The sequence below is a fragment of the Balaenoptera acutorostrata genome, chromosome 6 (assembly GCF_949987535.1).
Source record: "Balaenoptera acutorostrata chromosome 6, mBalAcu1.1, whole genome shotgun sequence".
In the NCBI taxonomy this organism is placed as follows: Eukaryota; Metazoa; Chordata; class Mammalia; order Artiodactyla; family Balaenopteridae; genus Balaenoptera; species Balaenoptera acutorostrata.
In genome coordinates this window covers 61894229-61912130 of record NC_080069.1, presented here as the reverse complement: position 1 = coordinate 61912130, position 17902 = coordinate 61894229, and the positions used below count along the sequence as shown (strand labels likewise).

Sequence of the window (17902 nt, the reverse complement as noted above, 5' to 3'; positions counted from 1 at the left end):
CCACCTAAACAAGTTTCAGAGACGGGCGCAAGCTGTGACTATAAGCACGGACACCAGAGACCAGCATGAAACACTAAGGCTGCTGCTGCAGCCACCAAGAAGCCTGTGTGCAAGCACAGGTCACCATCCACGCCTCCCCTCCCGGGAGCCTGTGCAGCCCGCCACTGCCAGGGTCCCGTGACCCAGGGACAACTTCCCAGGGAGAACAAACGGCGTGCCTCAGGCTGTTGCAACGTCATGCCAGCCTCTGCTGCCTCAGGCTCACCGGGCATTCCAATTATAACTACTGTACTGCTCCCTCCCCCCAGCATGAGTTAGCCAGAGCCTCTTAATCACCTGCTCCTTTAACCCCTTCCTGTCTGGGAGAAGAACAGACACCAGAGGGCAATCTACATGCAGAGGCGGGGCCAAATCCAAAGCTGAACCCCCGAAGCTGTGCGAACAAAGAAGAGAAAGGGAAATTTCTCCCTGCAGCCTCAGGAGCAGCACAAGTCTCCACAATCAACTTCATGTACCCTGCTTCTCTGGAATACCTGAATAGACAACGAATCATCCCAAAACTGAGGCGGTGGACTTTGGGAGCAACTGTAGACTGGGGTTTGCTTTCTGCGTTTAATTTGTTTCTAGTTTTATGTTTATCTTAGTATAGTTATTAGCGCTTGTTATCATTGGTGGATTTGTTTATTGGTTTGGGTGCTCTATTCTTTTTTTTTTTTTATTACTTTTTAATTTTTTTATTTTAATAATTTCTTATTTTATTTTATTTCTTTTTTTAATTTGTTTTTCCTTTCTTTATTTCTCCCTTTTCTTCTGAGCCGTGTGGCTGACAGGGTCTTGGTGCTCCGGCCTAGTGTCAGGCGTGAGCCTCTGAGGTGGGACAGGCGAGTTCAGGACACTGGATCACCAGAGACCTCCTGGCCCCAAGTAATATCAATCGGCCAGACTTCTCCCAGAGATCTCAATCTCAATGCTAAGACCCAGCTCCGCCCAACGGCCAGCAAGCTCCACTGCTGGACACCCCATGCCGAACAACTAGCAAGACAGGAACACAACCACACCCATTAGCAGAGAGGCTGACTAAAATCATAATAAGGTCACAGACACCCCAAAACACACCAGCGGATGCAGCCCTGCCCACCAGAAAGACAAGATCCAGCCCCACCCACCAGAACACAGGCACCAGTCCTCTCCATTAGGAAGCCTACACAAGCCACTGAATGAACCTGATCCACTGGGGGCAGACACCAAAAACAACAGGAACTATGAACCTGCAGCCTGTGAAAAGGAGACCCCAAACACAGTAAGTTAAGCAAAATGAGAAGACAGAGAAATATGCAGCAGATGAAGGAGCAAGGTAGGAACCCAAAAGAACAAACAAATGAAGAGAGAACAGGCAGTCTACCTGAAAGAGAATTCAGAGAAATGATAGTAAAGAGAATCCAAAATCTTTGAAATAGAATGGAGAAAGTACAAGAAACATTTAACAAGGACCTAGAAGAACTAAACAGCAAACAAACAATGATGAACAACACAATAAATGAAATTAAAAATTCTCTAGAAGGAATCAATAGCAGAAAAACTGAGGCATAAGAACGGATAAGTGACCTGGAAGAAAAAAGAGTGGAAGTAACTACTGAAGAGTAGAATAAAAAAAAAGAATGAAAAGAATTGAGGACAGTCTCAGAGACCTCTGGGACAACACTAAATGCACCAACATTCGAATTATAAGGGTCCAAGAAGAAGAAGAGAAAAAGAAAGGGACTGAGAAAATATTTGAAGAGATTATAGTTAAAAACTTCCCTAACATGGGAAAGGAAATAGTCATTCAAGTCCAGGAAGCGCAAAGAGTCCCACACAGGGTAAATCCAAGGAGAAACACACCAAGAAACATATTACTCAAACTATCAAAAATTAAATACAAAGAAAAAATATTAAAAGCAGCAAGAGAAAACAACAAATAACATACAAGGGAATCCCCATAAGGTTACCGCTGATCTTTCATCAGAAACTCTGCAAGCCAGAAGGGAGTGGCAGGACATATTTAAAGTGATGAAAGAGAAAAACCTAAAACCAAGATTACTTTATCCAGCAAGGATCTCATTCAGATTTGACAGAGAAATTAAAAACTTTACAGACAAGCGAAAGCTAAGAGAATTCAGCACCACCAAACCAGCTTTACAACAAATGCTAAAGGAACTTCTCTAAGCAGGAAACACAAGAGAAGGAAAAGACCTATAATAACAAACCGAAAACAATTATGAAAATGGTAATAGGAATATACATATAGATAATTACCTTAAATGTAAATGGAATAAATGCTCCCATCAAAAGACACAGACTGGCTGAATGGATACAAAAACAAGACCCACATATATGCTGTCTACAAGAGACCCACTTCAGACCTAGAGACACAAACAGACAGAAAGTGAGGGGATGGAAAATGATACTCCATGCAAATTGCAATCAAAAGAAAGCTGGAGTATCAATTCTCATATCAGACAAAATACACTTTAAAATAAAGAATATTACAGGAGACAAAGAGGGACACAACATAATGATCAAGAGATCAATAAAAGAAGAAGATATAACAATGGTAAATATTTATGCACCCAACATAGGAGCACCTCAATACACAAGGCAAATGCTAACAGACGTAACGGGAAATCGACAGTAACACAATAATAGTAGGGGACTTTAACACCTCACTTACACCAGTGGACAAATCATCCAAAATGAAAATAAATAAGAAAACACAAGCTTTAAATGACACATTAGACAAGATGAACTTAATTGATATTTACAGGACATTCCATTCAAAAACAACAGAATACACTTTCTTCTCAAGTGTTCATGGAACATTCTCCAGGATAGATCATATCTTGGGTCACAAATCAAGCCTTGGTAAATTTAAGAAAATTGAAATCATGTCAAGTATCTTTTCTGATCACAATGCTATGAGACTACATAGCAATTACAGGAAAAAAACTGTAAGAAATACAAACACATGGAGGCTAAACAATATGCTACTAAATAACCAACAGATCACTGAGGAAACCAAAAAATACCTAGAAACAAATGACAATGAAAACATGATGACCCAGAACCTATGGGATGCAGCAAAAGCAGTTCTAAGAGGGAGGTTTATAAGCAATAAAATCCTACCTCAAGAAACAAGAAAAATCTCAAAAAACCTAAACTTACACCTAAAGCAATTAGAAAAACAACAAAAAAAACCCCAAAGTTAGCAGAATGAAAGAAATCATAAAGATCAGATCAGAAATAAATGAAAAAGAAATGAAAGAAACAACAGCAAAGATCAATAAAACTAAAAGCTGGTTCTTTGAGAAGGTAAATAACACTGATAAACCACTAGCCAGACTCATCAAGAAAAAAAGGGAGAAGACTCAAATCAATAGCATTAGAAATGAAAAAGGAAAAGTAACAAAATGACACTGCAGAAATACAAAGAATCATGAGAGATTACTACAAGCAACTATATGGCAATAAAATGGACAACCTGGAAGAAATGGACAAATTCTTAGAAAAGTACCACCTTCTGAGACTGAACCAGGAAGAAATAGAAAATATAAACAGACCAATCATAAGCACTGAAATGGAAACTGTGATTAAAAATCTTCCAACAAACAAAAGTCCAGGACCAGAAGGCTTCACTGGCAAATTATATCAAACATTTAGAGAAAAGCTAACACCTATCCTTCTCAAACTCTTCCAAAATATGGCAGAAGAAGGAACACTCCCAAACTCATTCTATGAGGCCACCATCACCCTGATACCAAAACCAGACAAAGATGTCACGAAAAAAGAAAACTACATGCCAATATCACTGATGAACATAAATGCAAAAAATCCACAACAAAATACTAGCAAACAGAATCCAACCACATTAAAAGAATCATACACCATGATCAAGTGGGGTTTATCCCAGGAATGCAAGGATTTTTCAGTATACACAAATCAATCAAGGTGATACACCACATTAACAAACTGAAGGATAAAAACCATATGATAATCTCAATAGATGCAAAAAAAGCTTTTGACAAAATTCAACACGCATTTATGACAAAAACCCTCCAGAAAGTAGGCACAGAGGAAACTTAACATAATAAAGGCCATATATGACAAACGCACAGCCAACATCCTTCTCAATGGTGGAAAACTGAAACCATTTCCACTAAGATCAGGAACAAGACAAGGTTCTCCACTCTCACCACTATTATTCAACATAGTTTTGGAAGTGTTTGCCACAGCAATCAGAGAAGAAAAAGAAATAAAAGGAATCCAAGTCGGAAAAGAAGAAGTAAAGCTGTCATTGTTTGCAGATGACATGATACTATACATAGAGAATCCTAAAGATGCTACCAGAAAACTACTAGAGTTAATCAATGAATCTGGTAAAGTAACAGGATACAAAATTAATGCACAGAAATCTCTTGCATTCCTATACACTAATGATAAAAAATCTGAAAAAGAAATTAAGGAAACATGCCCATTTACCACTGCAACAAAAAGAATAAAGTACCTAGGAATAAACCTACCTAAGGAGACAAGAAACTTATATGCAGAAAACTATAAGACACTGATGAAAGAAATTAAAGATGATACAAACAGATGGAGAGATATACCATGTTCTTGAATTGGAAGACTCAACGTTGTGAAAATGAGTATACCACCCAAAGCAATCTACAGATTCAATGCAATCCTTATCAAACTACCAATGGCATTTTTCACAGAACTAGAACAAAAAATTTCACAGTTTGTATAGAAACACAAAAGACCCCAAATAGCCAAAGCAATCTTGAGAAAGAAAACTGAGCTGGAGGAACCAGGTTCCCTGACTTCAGACTATACTACAAAGTTATAGTAATCAAGACAGTATGGTACCGGCACAAAACAAAATATAAATCAATGGAACAGGATAGAAAGCCTAGAGATAAACACATGCACATATGGCCACCTTATCTTTGATAAAGGAGGCAAGAATATACAATGGAGAAAAGGTAGCCTCTTCAATAAGTGCTGCTGGGAAAACTGGGCAGCTACATGTAGTAGAATGAAATTAGAACACTCCCCAACACCATACACAAAAATAAACTCAAAATGGATTAAAGACCTAAATGTAAGGCCAGACAATATAAAACTCTTAGAGGAAAACATAGGCAGAACACTCTATGACATCAATCACAGCAAGACCCTTTTTGACCCACCTCCTAGAGAAATAGAAATAAAAACAAAAATAAACAATTGGGACCTAATGAAACTTAAAAGCTTTTGCACAGCAAAGGAAACCATAAACAAGACAAAAAGACAACCCTCAGAATGCGAGAAAATATTTGCAAACGAAGCAACCGATAAAGGATTAATCCCCAAAATATACAAGCAGCTCATGCAGCTCAGTATCAAAAAAACAAACAACCCAATCCAAAAATGGGCAGAAGACGTAAATAGACATTTGTCCAAAGAAGATATACAGATTTCCAACAAACACATGAAAGGATGCTCACTAACATCACTAATCATGAGAGAAATGCAAATCAAGACTACAATGAGGTATCACCTCACACCAGTCAGGATAGCCATCATCAAAAATTCTACAAACAATAAATGCTGGAGAGGGTGTGGAGAAAAGGGAACCCTCTTGCACTGTTGGTGGGAATGGAAATTGATACAGCCACTATGGAGAACAGTATGGAGGTTCCTTAAAAAACTAAAAATAGAACTACCATATGACCCAGCAATCCCACTACTGGGCATATACCCAGAGAAAACCATAATTCAAAAAGAGTCATGAACCACAATGTTCACTGCAGCACTATTTACAATAGCCAGGACATAGATGCAACCTAAACGTCCATCGATAGATGAATGGATAAAGCTGTGGCACACATGTACAATGGAATACTACTCAGCCTTAAAAAGAAACGAAACTGAGTTATCTGTCGTGAGGTGGATAGACCTAGAGTCTGTCATACAGAGTGAAGTAAGTCAGAAGGAGAAAAACAAATACCGTATGCTAACAAATATATACGGAATCTAAAAAAAAAAAAAAAAATGGTTCTGAAGAACCTAGAGACAGGACAGGAATAAAGACACAGATGTAGAGAATGGCCTTGAGGACACGGGGAGGGTGAAGGGTAAGCTGGGACAAAGTGAGAGAGTGGCACTGGTATATATATGTGTGTGTGTGTGTGTGTGTGTGTGTGTGTATATCTATCTATCTATCTATATATATACACTACCAAATGTAAAATAGCTAGCTAGTGGGAAGCAGCCGCATAGCACAGGGAGATCAGCTCTGTGCTTTGTGACCACCTAGAGGGGTCAGATAGGGAGGTTGGGAAGGAGATGCAAGAGGGAGGGGATATGGGAATATATGTATATGTATAGCTGATTCACTTTGTTATATAGCAGAAACTAACACAACATTGTAAAGCAATTATACTCCAATAAAGATATTTAAAAAAAGAAAGAAAAAAGTTGACTACTCTTATAATAGGATAATAAAATAATAAAATGACACTGTAGAAAAATATTACTTTAAAACTTAAAGAGGCATATAAAAAAAAATTTTAATTCTAGTGGAATCAAAAATACTCCAGCAAGCTCCACGATGAAATAATATCTACATACACGGAGGAGAATACATCTAGAAAATATAAATCAGCCATGATGCTCTCTTATTTACCTCCACACTAAACCAAAACAAATTCACCTCTGGATCTTCCATTAACTGAATATGCAAACATTCAAGAAGAAATTGAAATTTCTCCACAATAATAAAAGTAGTGTTTTTCATAATCTGTACTAAAGACTCACTACAGAGAACTCTGTATCCCTCTGAAAGCAAAGAGGTGTCACTGTCTAAATCAGATGATAAGCTTATCAGGCAGTGGTAGTGTACAGTCCTGAGGATACACTGAGTAAGTCAGCCAAAGACATGACAACTTACATCGTGCTGGCAAGATTCCAAGTTGTTCAGAGAAGGGAAAATTATTTAAAGAAGTCTGAATTAATATGAATCTACCCAAACACAAACCTTACCCATGTAAGATAAATAAGCATGGACCAATTCAATCCCCTAATTACTAATTCAGAGATAACTGTAATAGGCTACACTATTTAGTCGCCCTATGTTAAGTCTATAGGACTCACTAAGGCCATCTTGACCACTTGGTATTTCCTCTCTGAAAACAATTTAAAAGGTCTCATTCTCTTTCAATAAACATGACTATTTGCTTCTTAATTAACACATCTACTATTTAACTACATCCATTAACTGTATTTTACTATGGCACTCGAAGGACTGTTAAAATTAAGATTATAAACCAACTTTTACTTTTGTAATAATCTAGACAGCACATCTGCTTTAAATGGTGTTGTTGCTTTGGGGTTTGTGTTTTTTTGTTGTTTAGCCACTTAATTTCAATCAAGTGATCAGAAAGTAGAGACAAACACATAAATGTTAAAAATGCCCTGAAAAACCTGAATGACCCCAGTAAGAATAACATGTTTTCATAATATAATGACCATCCTTTCTCCAATTCTTGGTATGTCTGATGATCTTAGGTGTAACATATAATGAATGGCAATTATTTGTATAATTCAGGTGCCAAATTACTCCTCTGTTATCCAAATCACTATAGGATTGTCACATACAGTTGTCACAAGAAGTGACCGATAAATCTACCAAAAATTATAAGAACTACCAAAAATATGCACGTGGGTCAGGAGAATTAGGCAAGCAATCTGGAAATAAAGTTTTGGGCTCAATATTGAAACTGACTTCACAACGTAGTATACAAAAGCTTGTGGAAAACCTCAACACTCACCTGACTTTTTAAAAAAATTAATCACCTGATATTTTCAAAAATTTGAAAAATTTAAATCTCCCTATTTTACTATTGCCAGGGTTTGGTTTTTTTTTATAAAATATGATTTACATATTTTGGAACTTCATGTAACATTAAATAAGGGTACTTAAATTTTATGTTGATCCATAAGGGGCATGAATTTAAGAAGACTGAATAAAACTGTCAAATACAAAAGTCTGATATAACATAGTTGAAACCAAGAACAAGTACACTACAAGACAATGGATGAAGTATAGGAGAATTCTAAAACTATTTTAGAAACTCTGAATGGTATACCCATAAAATGAACTAGTTCTCAGCAATAAACAGTAATAAACCACGAGTACAGACAACAAAGATGAATCCTAAAATACACGGTGAAGCAGTCAGACAAAAAGAACACACTGTATGATTCCATTTATTTAAAGCTCTAGAGAATGCAAACTAATCTATAGTGACAAAAAGCAGATCGGTGGTTACTTGGAGATAGGGAAGTAGGAGAGGCAAGAAAGGATTACAAAGGGGCATGAGGAAAATCTGCGGGGGATGGATATGTTCACTGTCTTGATTGCGAGGCTGGTTTCACAAGGGTCCAAATTCAACAAACTGTACACTTTCAATATGTGCAGTTTATCATATGTGAACTATAAATTATACCTCAGTAAAATACTTAAACAAGCCCTCTCCCCTCCTTGAGAGAAGGGGGAAGCCTAAACGTCCTGAGTTTAGCACCCAACAGATGTTCACTGAACTTAATAGCACTGCCTAGGGGGCAATAATCCAGGCCCAGGGGCTGTTTATATAGATAGATATATGTATATATGTACATTCTGCAAAGTTTATAGTATAAAGAGGCATTCCAGTGCTGTACTTTTCTCAAAGGGAACAGGATGACTACATTCACTACTCCCAGGAAAACCGTGAATGTGGTAGAAAGGAGGGAGAGGGTGTCAGGCAAAACTCCACTGAATCCTATAGTTGAGGCCCCTCCAGCGCTACAGCAGGAAATAAATGTTGCCCAGAGGCAGACTTCATGCCTGACTTATTAAAATGAAATACCCTTGAAAGACTGGGGGAAGAAAATGGGAACATCTGGTCTAAACCTTCTTTAACTTTATCCAGTAATGCCTTAGACAAACAGGACCTGTTTGGGAGGGGTGCCTAGCAAAATATAAGAGAAGCTGGGCATACCTTGTATAGATCAGAGAAGATCTTTTAAATTGTAAAATAATCTTTAATATTTATGGTTCTGTCATCACAGTTTTGTTAGTGTAGTGATGTCTTATAAGCACAGGATAACAGACCCCCATGACCATTTTCTTCAGCACGTTCCCTGAAGCAAGGCATGCTAGGGACCACCTAATTATCAATACATAATGTAAAGTTACTGCAAAATTAACTATAGGTCTATGGAACATTTAATTTTAAGCCCAGATCAAGAATTACAAATGCATTCTCCACTGGTGTCCTGTGTGCCGTACGGTAGTGAGGGATATTATACCTCCTCAAAGAGTCAAGAGACATTGGTTCAAACAGGTGCAATTAATGTCATTTCAAACGTATGGATGTTTAATAATCTCAAATCATACTATCCTCACCGAGAGAAAGGGCAATTAGTGAAAACTACTGACCAATGGCTGTACTTGTTCATTTGTATACCAAAATAAGTTAAGCATTCTCGTTTCACAAAATACATGTTTTCTTTGCGGAGGGATAGTACCTAGGTGACAGGATTGCAGCTAAGTTTTTCTGCTTCTTTGAACTTGTCTATGTTGTCCATATTTTTTAAACGTGCTTTCTTATAATCAAAAAAAGTTACTAAAAGAAAGAACTACCTTATGTATTTTACTATAACTATAGTTTTAAAACTAAGCAATAGGGCTTCCCTGGTGGCGCAGTGGTTGAGAATCTGCCTGCCAATGCAGGCGACACGGGTTCGAGCCCTGGTCCGGGAAGATCCCAAATGCCACAGAGCAACTAGGCCTGTGAGCCACAATTACTGAGCCTGCGCGTCTGGAGCCTGTGCTCCACAACAAGAGAGGCCGCGATAGTGAGAGGCCCGCGCACCGCAATGAAGAGTGGCCCCCGCTCGCCGCAACTGGAGAAAGCCCTCGCACAGAAACGAAGACCCAACACAGCCAAAAATAAATAAATAAAAATTAAAAATCAAAAAAAAACAAAAAACAAAAAAAAACTAAGCAATAAGCAATAGAGTAAATGAAAAGTATCCCAAAAGATATTCATACTATCAATATTAAATCATCAACACAAACTAAATACGTTTTTCCTTGAGTTTTCGTTTGGTTTTTTGTTGTCTAGTAGCTGATGTTTCTGTTTTTTCCTTTCTTACAAGTGTTTGCTTTCTCACTTTCCCCTCCTGCATTTCGTTATGGCACCCTAGATCTGGAGGTAGAGTGGTTTACAAGAAAATGACAATGAATGTTGATTTTGCAGATCTAAATAAAACTAACAGGAGGATAAAGACAAGAATTCCCTCGACCAAACAAATTTAACCACCACAGGCAAGAAGAAAAAAAGCAAGAATTTAAGCCTTGTTTTACCTTTTTTTTTTTTTTTTAAACTCAGCTGTCCAAATTTGGAAGAATTGCACTTCTCTAACAAATATAATTTCACCGCTTCAAGAAGTTTTTTGTTATTTTATGATATAGGATATAAATTACTTTTTAAATTATACTTTTCCAAAAAGGGGAAGATATTTCTGGGGAAAAAAGACTATGCCAAATATCTGCCCATAAAACATGCGTAGGATATACACACAGTTTTTAGGTCAATATGAATTATAAATTTTACTGTTTTAATCACACTCCAAAACCATCGTGAGATGTTTACAACGCTAATATTTCATCTTTGCAAATTTAATGTTTTACTCATTTTGTGAGAGAAGAAATATTTTAAGACAATTGATGCTTTTATGAAATGCTTGAAAAGAAAACTAATGCTCTGTCTACAAAAAGGAAGGGGCAATTTTCCAGTGAACACCAGAAGAAAGAAAACAAGTGGCCTCAGGCCAAAGATAAAATACCTTTTTCCTCACATAGTAGTTTCCCTTCCTTTCCAAACATCAAATTACCACAATACAGCTTAGTTATACCACCACAATAGCCTCCTACAGGACCTCCCTCCCTTACCCTGAGCCAGTCCAATTCTTCAAGGTCTCACCAGTTTACAACCTACAGTCTGTGAGAGCCTTACAGTCTCTGTAAGAATTTATGAATTGTTTCCTCCCCAAAGTCATATGTTGAAGTCCCAACCCCCAGTACCTCAGAATATGACTATATTTGGAGAGAGGGTCTTTAAAGAGGTAATTAAGGTTAAATGAGGTCACTGGGGTGGGCCCTAATCCAACCTGACTGGTGTCCTCTAGGATACAGATTTACACAGAGGGAAGACCATATGAAGACACAAGAAGACAGCCATCTACAAGTTGCCAGCAAGCAACCCAATGTTGATGTCTAACTTCTTTAATCACTGTAACTTTTACTACATGTAAAACCTTTTTATTCTTTCCTCTGTGTGTCTATTTTTAAGACAGTAAGCTTCCAACAGTATTTATTTTGTGTTCTCCCTAGTGCCTAACCCAATTCAACATACCTCCTAATCCATCTATTACCATCTACTCAATGAATAACTACCTCAGATCTTCTTGGGAAGTGTTTCACAGGAAGGCAATGATATCAGTTTTCTCTATATAGAAATAGTTCATCTCCTTATTCTTATTCACCCATGTGGAACCCCACTATAATTATTTAATTATAGTACATTAACTTTACCATACTAAACATCATTTCCCAATTGTATTTATAGTGATGCTCTTTTAAACAGGAAACTAATTTAGAAGAAAAAATAATACCTTTCTTGTTATAAATATGGGGTTGATAATGTATGTAACAATGTAACAATATCAAATGAATTCCTACTTTAGGCCAAACGTGTTTTAAGAACACATATAACTGTCTGGGAAATACAACTGGTGACATATCATCATTCACATGCACCATCAAGCAGTCCTGAATTCTACAGGAAGTCGTTTGCTTCTTTACTCTGAATCATAAAGGCTTTTGTTGGTAGATGTGTAATTTGCTCTAGCATATACAGGGACATTTCCCACCCAATATGTCAACTCTGCCCGAAGATATTTTGTGAAAAGCACAGAGTACTTTTTGCATATTATAAATATACAAAAGGGAGCCAACCTGCAACTCAACCTGAATCAAATCTATTATGTCAGACTTGAGATGTAATCTGGAGAAAATAATCTGCTCTTAACTGAGGACAGTATCTTCCAGGCAACTGTTACTCCCCAGCTTCTAAATCCCTTAATCTGAACCCTAGACAATGGGTCCATTTCTTTGTTTGTAAAGCAGAGCCTCTCCACCACATCAGCTAAAGGCTAAAGGCCTGATCAATGCAAAATTACATTTCAAGGATTTCCATGAATGTCTCCAAGCACCATGCCTTGCACAGATATAGTAAACTCTGGGGAGAGCCTCTACTCCCTCACCATATATGTGCATTTAAAAGATATCTGAACTACACATAGAAAATCCTAAAGATGCCACCAGAAAACTACTACAGCTAATCAATGAATTTGGTAAAGTAACAGGATACAAAATTAATGCACAGAAATCTCTTGCACTCCTATACACTAATGATGAAAAATCTGAAAGAGGAATTAAGGAAACACTCCCATTTACCATTGCAACAAAAAGAATAAAATACCTAGGAATAAACCTACCTAAGGAGGCAAAAGACCTATATGCAGAGAACTGTCAGACACTGATGAAAGAAATCAAAGACAATACAAACAGATGGAAAGATATACCATGTTCTTGGATTGGAAGAATCAACATTGTGAAAATGACTATATTACCCAAAGCAATCTACAGATTCAGTGCAATCCCTATCAAATTACCAATGGCATTTTTCACAGAATTAGAACAAAACATTTTACAATTTGTATGGAAACAGAAAAGACCCTGATAGCCAAAGCAATCTTGAGAAAGAAAAACAGAGCTGAAGGAATCAGGCTCCCTGACTTCAGACTATACTACAAAGCTGCCGTAATCAAAACAGTACGGTACTGGCACAAAAACAGAAATATAGATCAATGGAACGGGACAGAAAGGCCAGAGATAAACCTACACACATATGGTCACCATATCTTTGACAGAAGAGGCAAGAATACACAATGCAGAAAAGACAACCTCTTCAATAAGTGCTGCTGGGAAAACTGGACAGCTACATGGAAAATAATGAAATTAGACCACTCCCTAACACCATACACAAAAATAAACTCAAAATGGATTAAAGACCTAAATGTAAGGCCAGACAATATAAAACTCTTAGAGGAAAACATAGGCAGAACACTCTATGACATCAATCACAGCAAGATCCTTTTTGACCCACCTCCTAGAGAAATGGAAATAAAAACAAAAAGAAACAAATGGGACCTAATGAAACTTAAAAGCTTTTGCACAGCAAAGGAAACCATAAACAAGACGAAAAGACAACCCTCAGAATGGGAGAAAATATTTGCAAACAAAGCAACTGACAAAGGATTAATCCTCAAAATATACAAGCAGCTCATGAAGCTCAGTATCAAAAAAACAAACAACCGAATCCAAAAATGGGCAGAAGACCTAAATAGAGATTTCTCCAAAGAGGATATACAGATTTCCAACAAACATATGAAAGGATGCTCAACATCACTAATCATAAGAGAAATGCAAATCAAAACTACAATGAGGTATCATCTCACACCAGTCAGAATGGCCATCATCAAAAAATCTACAAACAATAAATGCTGGAGAGGGTGTGGAGAAAAGGGAACCCTCTTGCACCGCTGGTGGGAATGTAAACTGATACAGCCACTATGGAGAACAGCATGGAGGTTCCTTAAAAAACTAAAAATAGAACTACCATACGACCCAGCAATCCCACTACTGGGCATATACCCGAAGAAAACCATAATTCAAAAAGATACACATACCGCAGTGTTCACTGAAACACTATTTACAATAGCCAGAACATAAAAGCAACCTAAATGTCAATCGACAGATGAATGGATAAAGATGTGGCACATATATACAATGGAATGTTACTCAGCCATAAAAAGGAATGAAATTGAGTTATTTGTGATTAGGTGGATGGACCCAGAGTCTGTCATACAGAGGGAAGCAAGTCAGAAAGAGAAAAACAAATACCGTATGCTAACGCACATATATGGAATCTTTTTTTGTGGCAAGGCAGCAATAAAGAGGCAGACGTAAAGAAAGGACTTGAGGACACAGCGGGGGAAGGGGAAGCTGGGATGAACTGAGAGAGTAGCACTGACATACATACACTACCAAAAATAAAATGGATGGCTAGTGGGAAGCAGCTGCAAAGCACAGGGAGATCCGCTCGATGCTTTGTGATGAACTAGAGGGGTGGGATAGGGAGAGCGGGAGGGAGGCTCAAGAGGGGATATGGGGATATATGTGTACATATAGCTGATTCACTTTGTTGTACAGCAGAAACTAACACAACATTGTAAAGCAATTATACTCCAATAAAGATATACCAAAAAAAAGTATCTGAGATGCAAATAGGACTTCAGCCGCCAAACAGGGCATTGTATATATGATAGGAATTTGGAGTACAGTAAAAACTGACATGCATCTCTCCACTCCCTAGCAACAACAGTCAGGGGGCTCACGCGATGAAATGAAGGATTGTGTTAAATGGAGAAAAGAAACCAGAAAGAAAAGAGGGGAAAAGAAATACTGAAAGGAGCGAAGGAAAGGGAGGGAACGCATGTGAGAGTTATGGTACACATCTGAGCAATCTAGTAGTAATATGTTGAGACAAACTTCATCAATTTTTTTGTTTGTTTTTGCAAATGACGTAGGCAAGATGAGTGGTGAAGAGTCAAGGGGCTCCCCAAACTAGCTCTGCCTAAGTGACAACTTGCCTGTGGAAAGGAACTTATGAAAACCCCTAACCCCTGCCTCTCTCTACCTAAATAAACAGAACTATAATTCTCAAAGCTGCTCAGGTAACAGAGCAGCTAGATGTCACCAGAACTCACTGCAGAGCACCCTGAGATACAGCTATATATACTGAACTTAAAATAGCTAAATACATAATTTCTGCTAATCACAAACCCCACTTCAGCCTAGATTCTTAAAAAAAAAGATACCAAAAGGTTAAGAAAACTTTGAGAGTGAAACATGGAAATGAGAAAATCCAACACATTAATTTGTCTGCCTACTGGGGAACAGTCTGCCAATTCATAGAACACCAGAAACAGGGCCTAAAAGGCAATGAAATTAAACAATACGCTCATTACAAGAGGGAATATGTAAGCAATACTTTTGAATCCTAGTCTTGATTGGCAACTATTTCTGTAGAGTAAGATAGTAAATTTTTCAGACTTTGAAGGCTCTCCATCTCTGTCTCAACTATGCAACTACTCAAATCTGCCACTGCTGCTGTGAAAGCAGCCACAAACAGCAAGAATCACAGACAATAAGAATGAGAGTGGCTGTGCACCAATAAAACTTTATGTGCACTGACATTTGATCTTCAAATATTTTTCACATGTCATGAAATATTATTCTTTTGATTTTGTTTTTCAACCATTAAAAAATGTACAAACCATCCCTAGCTCTTAAACCGTAGAGAAAAAACCAGGCTGCAGCAGACAGATTTGGCCCTTGGCCCGTAAGTTTACAGACCTCTGCTTTTAAGGACCCTAATGTGAACTCTGAGATGGGAGGGGTGAGTGAGGGGGCAGTGGGGGACAGAGCCCAGTCTAGATAAACCTGGCCCATTTGTAAACTAGCCCATCAGCAAGCAGGAAATCTGGGCATCCCAGACAAGAATATTCCCACCACCCTCTAAACCCTCTCAGCTCCTGCCTCAGGCAAAGGCACAGGTGCACTGCATTAGAATTCAAGCCAAGAAACTTCAAGTTTTGCTGGGTTTTAAATGCAGTCATTTACCTAAATTCTACCGGGGCTAAAGCATATATTTTACAAATTTAGATGATGCGACTCCTACAAAAAGTTCATTGTAGTTCCCTATACCCAAATGCAACACGTAATCCTGAAACCCACTCCATCACTTCATAAATGTTTCAGATTAGGTGTTACTTATTCTGTAAAAGGCAACCTAAATGAGGAATGCCTACGGAAACACAAACGGGATGTTTACGCCACAGCTGTCCAACAAGGCTGGATGACAGAGTCTGGCCACTTTTCAGATTATTCCCCTCTCGACACCAAAAGAACTTGTAGAGTCTTCCTTCTAGGCTGGTGAAGTCAAGGTCCTCTTATCTGATGACACCTCTGAAACACTAGCCGCCACCCGCACCCACTCCGCCCAAGGCCCGCAGTGTCCAAACCCGGATTCCGCCCCAGCAGAGCAACCTCGGCAGCCCCAGGCGCTGAGATGGACGGAGACTTCCCACCGCCCCCTACTCGCCCCCGGACACAGAGCAGCAGCGGCCCCTCCCCCTCTCCGCAGTCCCAGCATGAATTTCCACGCGATCGGCAGGAAAGAATAGCCCAGCCTTTGTGCCTCTGCAAAAGAACGCAGCAAGAATTTACACCGTCACCACCGCTGAAACACACACACACACACACACACACTTGGGAACAGCGCTTCCCTACAAACATCCGGCATCCCGGGGCTGCGAAACTGCAGACAAAGGCGCCCCATCGGCGCGGGGTGGGGGGATAAAGGGGGAGGCAGGAGCAAAACACTCCCACCAACGCGGACAGCTGACGAAAGGGCACTGGCGCCAGGGAGAGGGGTGAAAAGTGGGGGCGGATACCAGTGAGCCGCGCGCTCTGGCTGTCCCGCAGCCGAGGCGAGAGACGCCAGTCTGGGGGCGCGTCTCCCCACCCCCGCGTAACGACAGAGTGGGCGTCCGACCCGGGGCGCGGCCACCGCAGCAGACAGCAACAGGCGCCCGCGCCCCGCTGCGCCCGGCCCGCGTGCCAGGCCCGGGGTCCGCCTCCTCAGCACCCTTACTATGCCCCTCCTGGCAAACAAAAAGACGAAACTTTTCAACCTCTTAGAATCAACAAGAGCAAAAGGAGGGGGGAAGTGGCTGAAAGAACCGGAACGACCGCTTGGGGACCCGGCGAGTCGCAAAGGAAACTTCCAGACCCCATCGTTTTCAACATCCAGAGGAGCAGCTGCTTCCCGGTAGCGCCGGGCCGCGCGGGGTGGGGCGAGCGCACCCCGTCCGCCGCCGCCCCGCGAGCCGAGCCCCGGGCGGCCGCGCACCTTCCCGGCCGGTGCGCGCGCAGGGCACGGGGGCGCGCTCCGGCCTCCTGGCCCGGGCCCCGGCGCCGCTTACCCTGCTCGCGACGGCCGCCCACGGCGGGAACGCGAAAGGAACGGAGGGCTGGGGAGCTGGGGTCGCCGGGGACACTGGGAGCCTCGCCTCGCCTCGCCCACGCTCGCTTTCTTCTGTCCTGAAGTAACGTCCCGGCGAGGAGCTTCGGGAGGAACGCGCACTGACGCTCCCGCTCGACCGAGAAACTTAATCCTGCCCGGCCGCCGGCGGCCCGACGCCAGCCTCGCGCTCCGCCGCGCCCCCTCCCCCTGCGCGCGCCGCACTTGCGCCGACCGGGGCTGCCGCGGCGGCGGCTGCGGCGGCGGGGCCCGGGCTGCCAGGGCTGCGTGACGCCTTCGGCCGGCGGGGCGGCTGGCGCGCCTCGGCCAATCAGGGGGCGCGGCCCAGCCGGCAGGCCCCGGGGTTTAAACTAGCTCCGCGGGCGCTCGGTGGGGGATGTGGAGAGTGGGTTCCGCGCGGTTGCTGGAGAAAAGCCCCCTTAAATGTCAATGTCAAATAAAAAGCATTAATTTGGACAAGTCTGTCCCATGCAATGTTTAGGATATACACTAAAAAATTCTTTGTTTATCTGAAATTCGGATTTACCTGGGCAACCTGTATTTTTATTTGCTGAATCTGGTAACCTGCGGGAACCGGTAGCCTCTATTTCTAGTTTTGAGGACTT

At 40.6% G+C, this 17902-nt stretch overlaps 1 protein-coding gene across 12 annotated transcripts in view; it reads right to left on the bottom strand.

The window, feature by feature from the left end:
* The window catches only part of MPDZ (multiple PDZ domain crumbs cell polarity complex component), a 173196-nt gene extending 155819 nt beyond the window's left edge, over positions 1-17377 (bottom strand). For all 12 annotated transcript variants that reach the window (XR_009008557.1, XM_057547814.1, XM_057547822.1 and 9 more), the window contains exon 1: positions 17239-17377. The gene's annotated coding sequence lies outside the window, so the exon portion shown is untranslated. The remainder of the gene's footprint in view (positions 1-17238) is intronic.
* Positions 17378-17902: the final 525 nt, after the last annotated feature.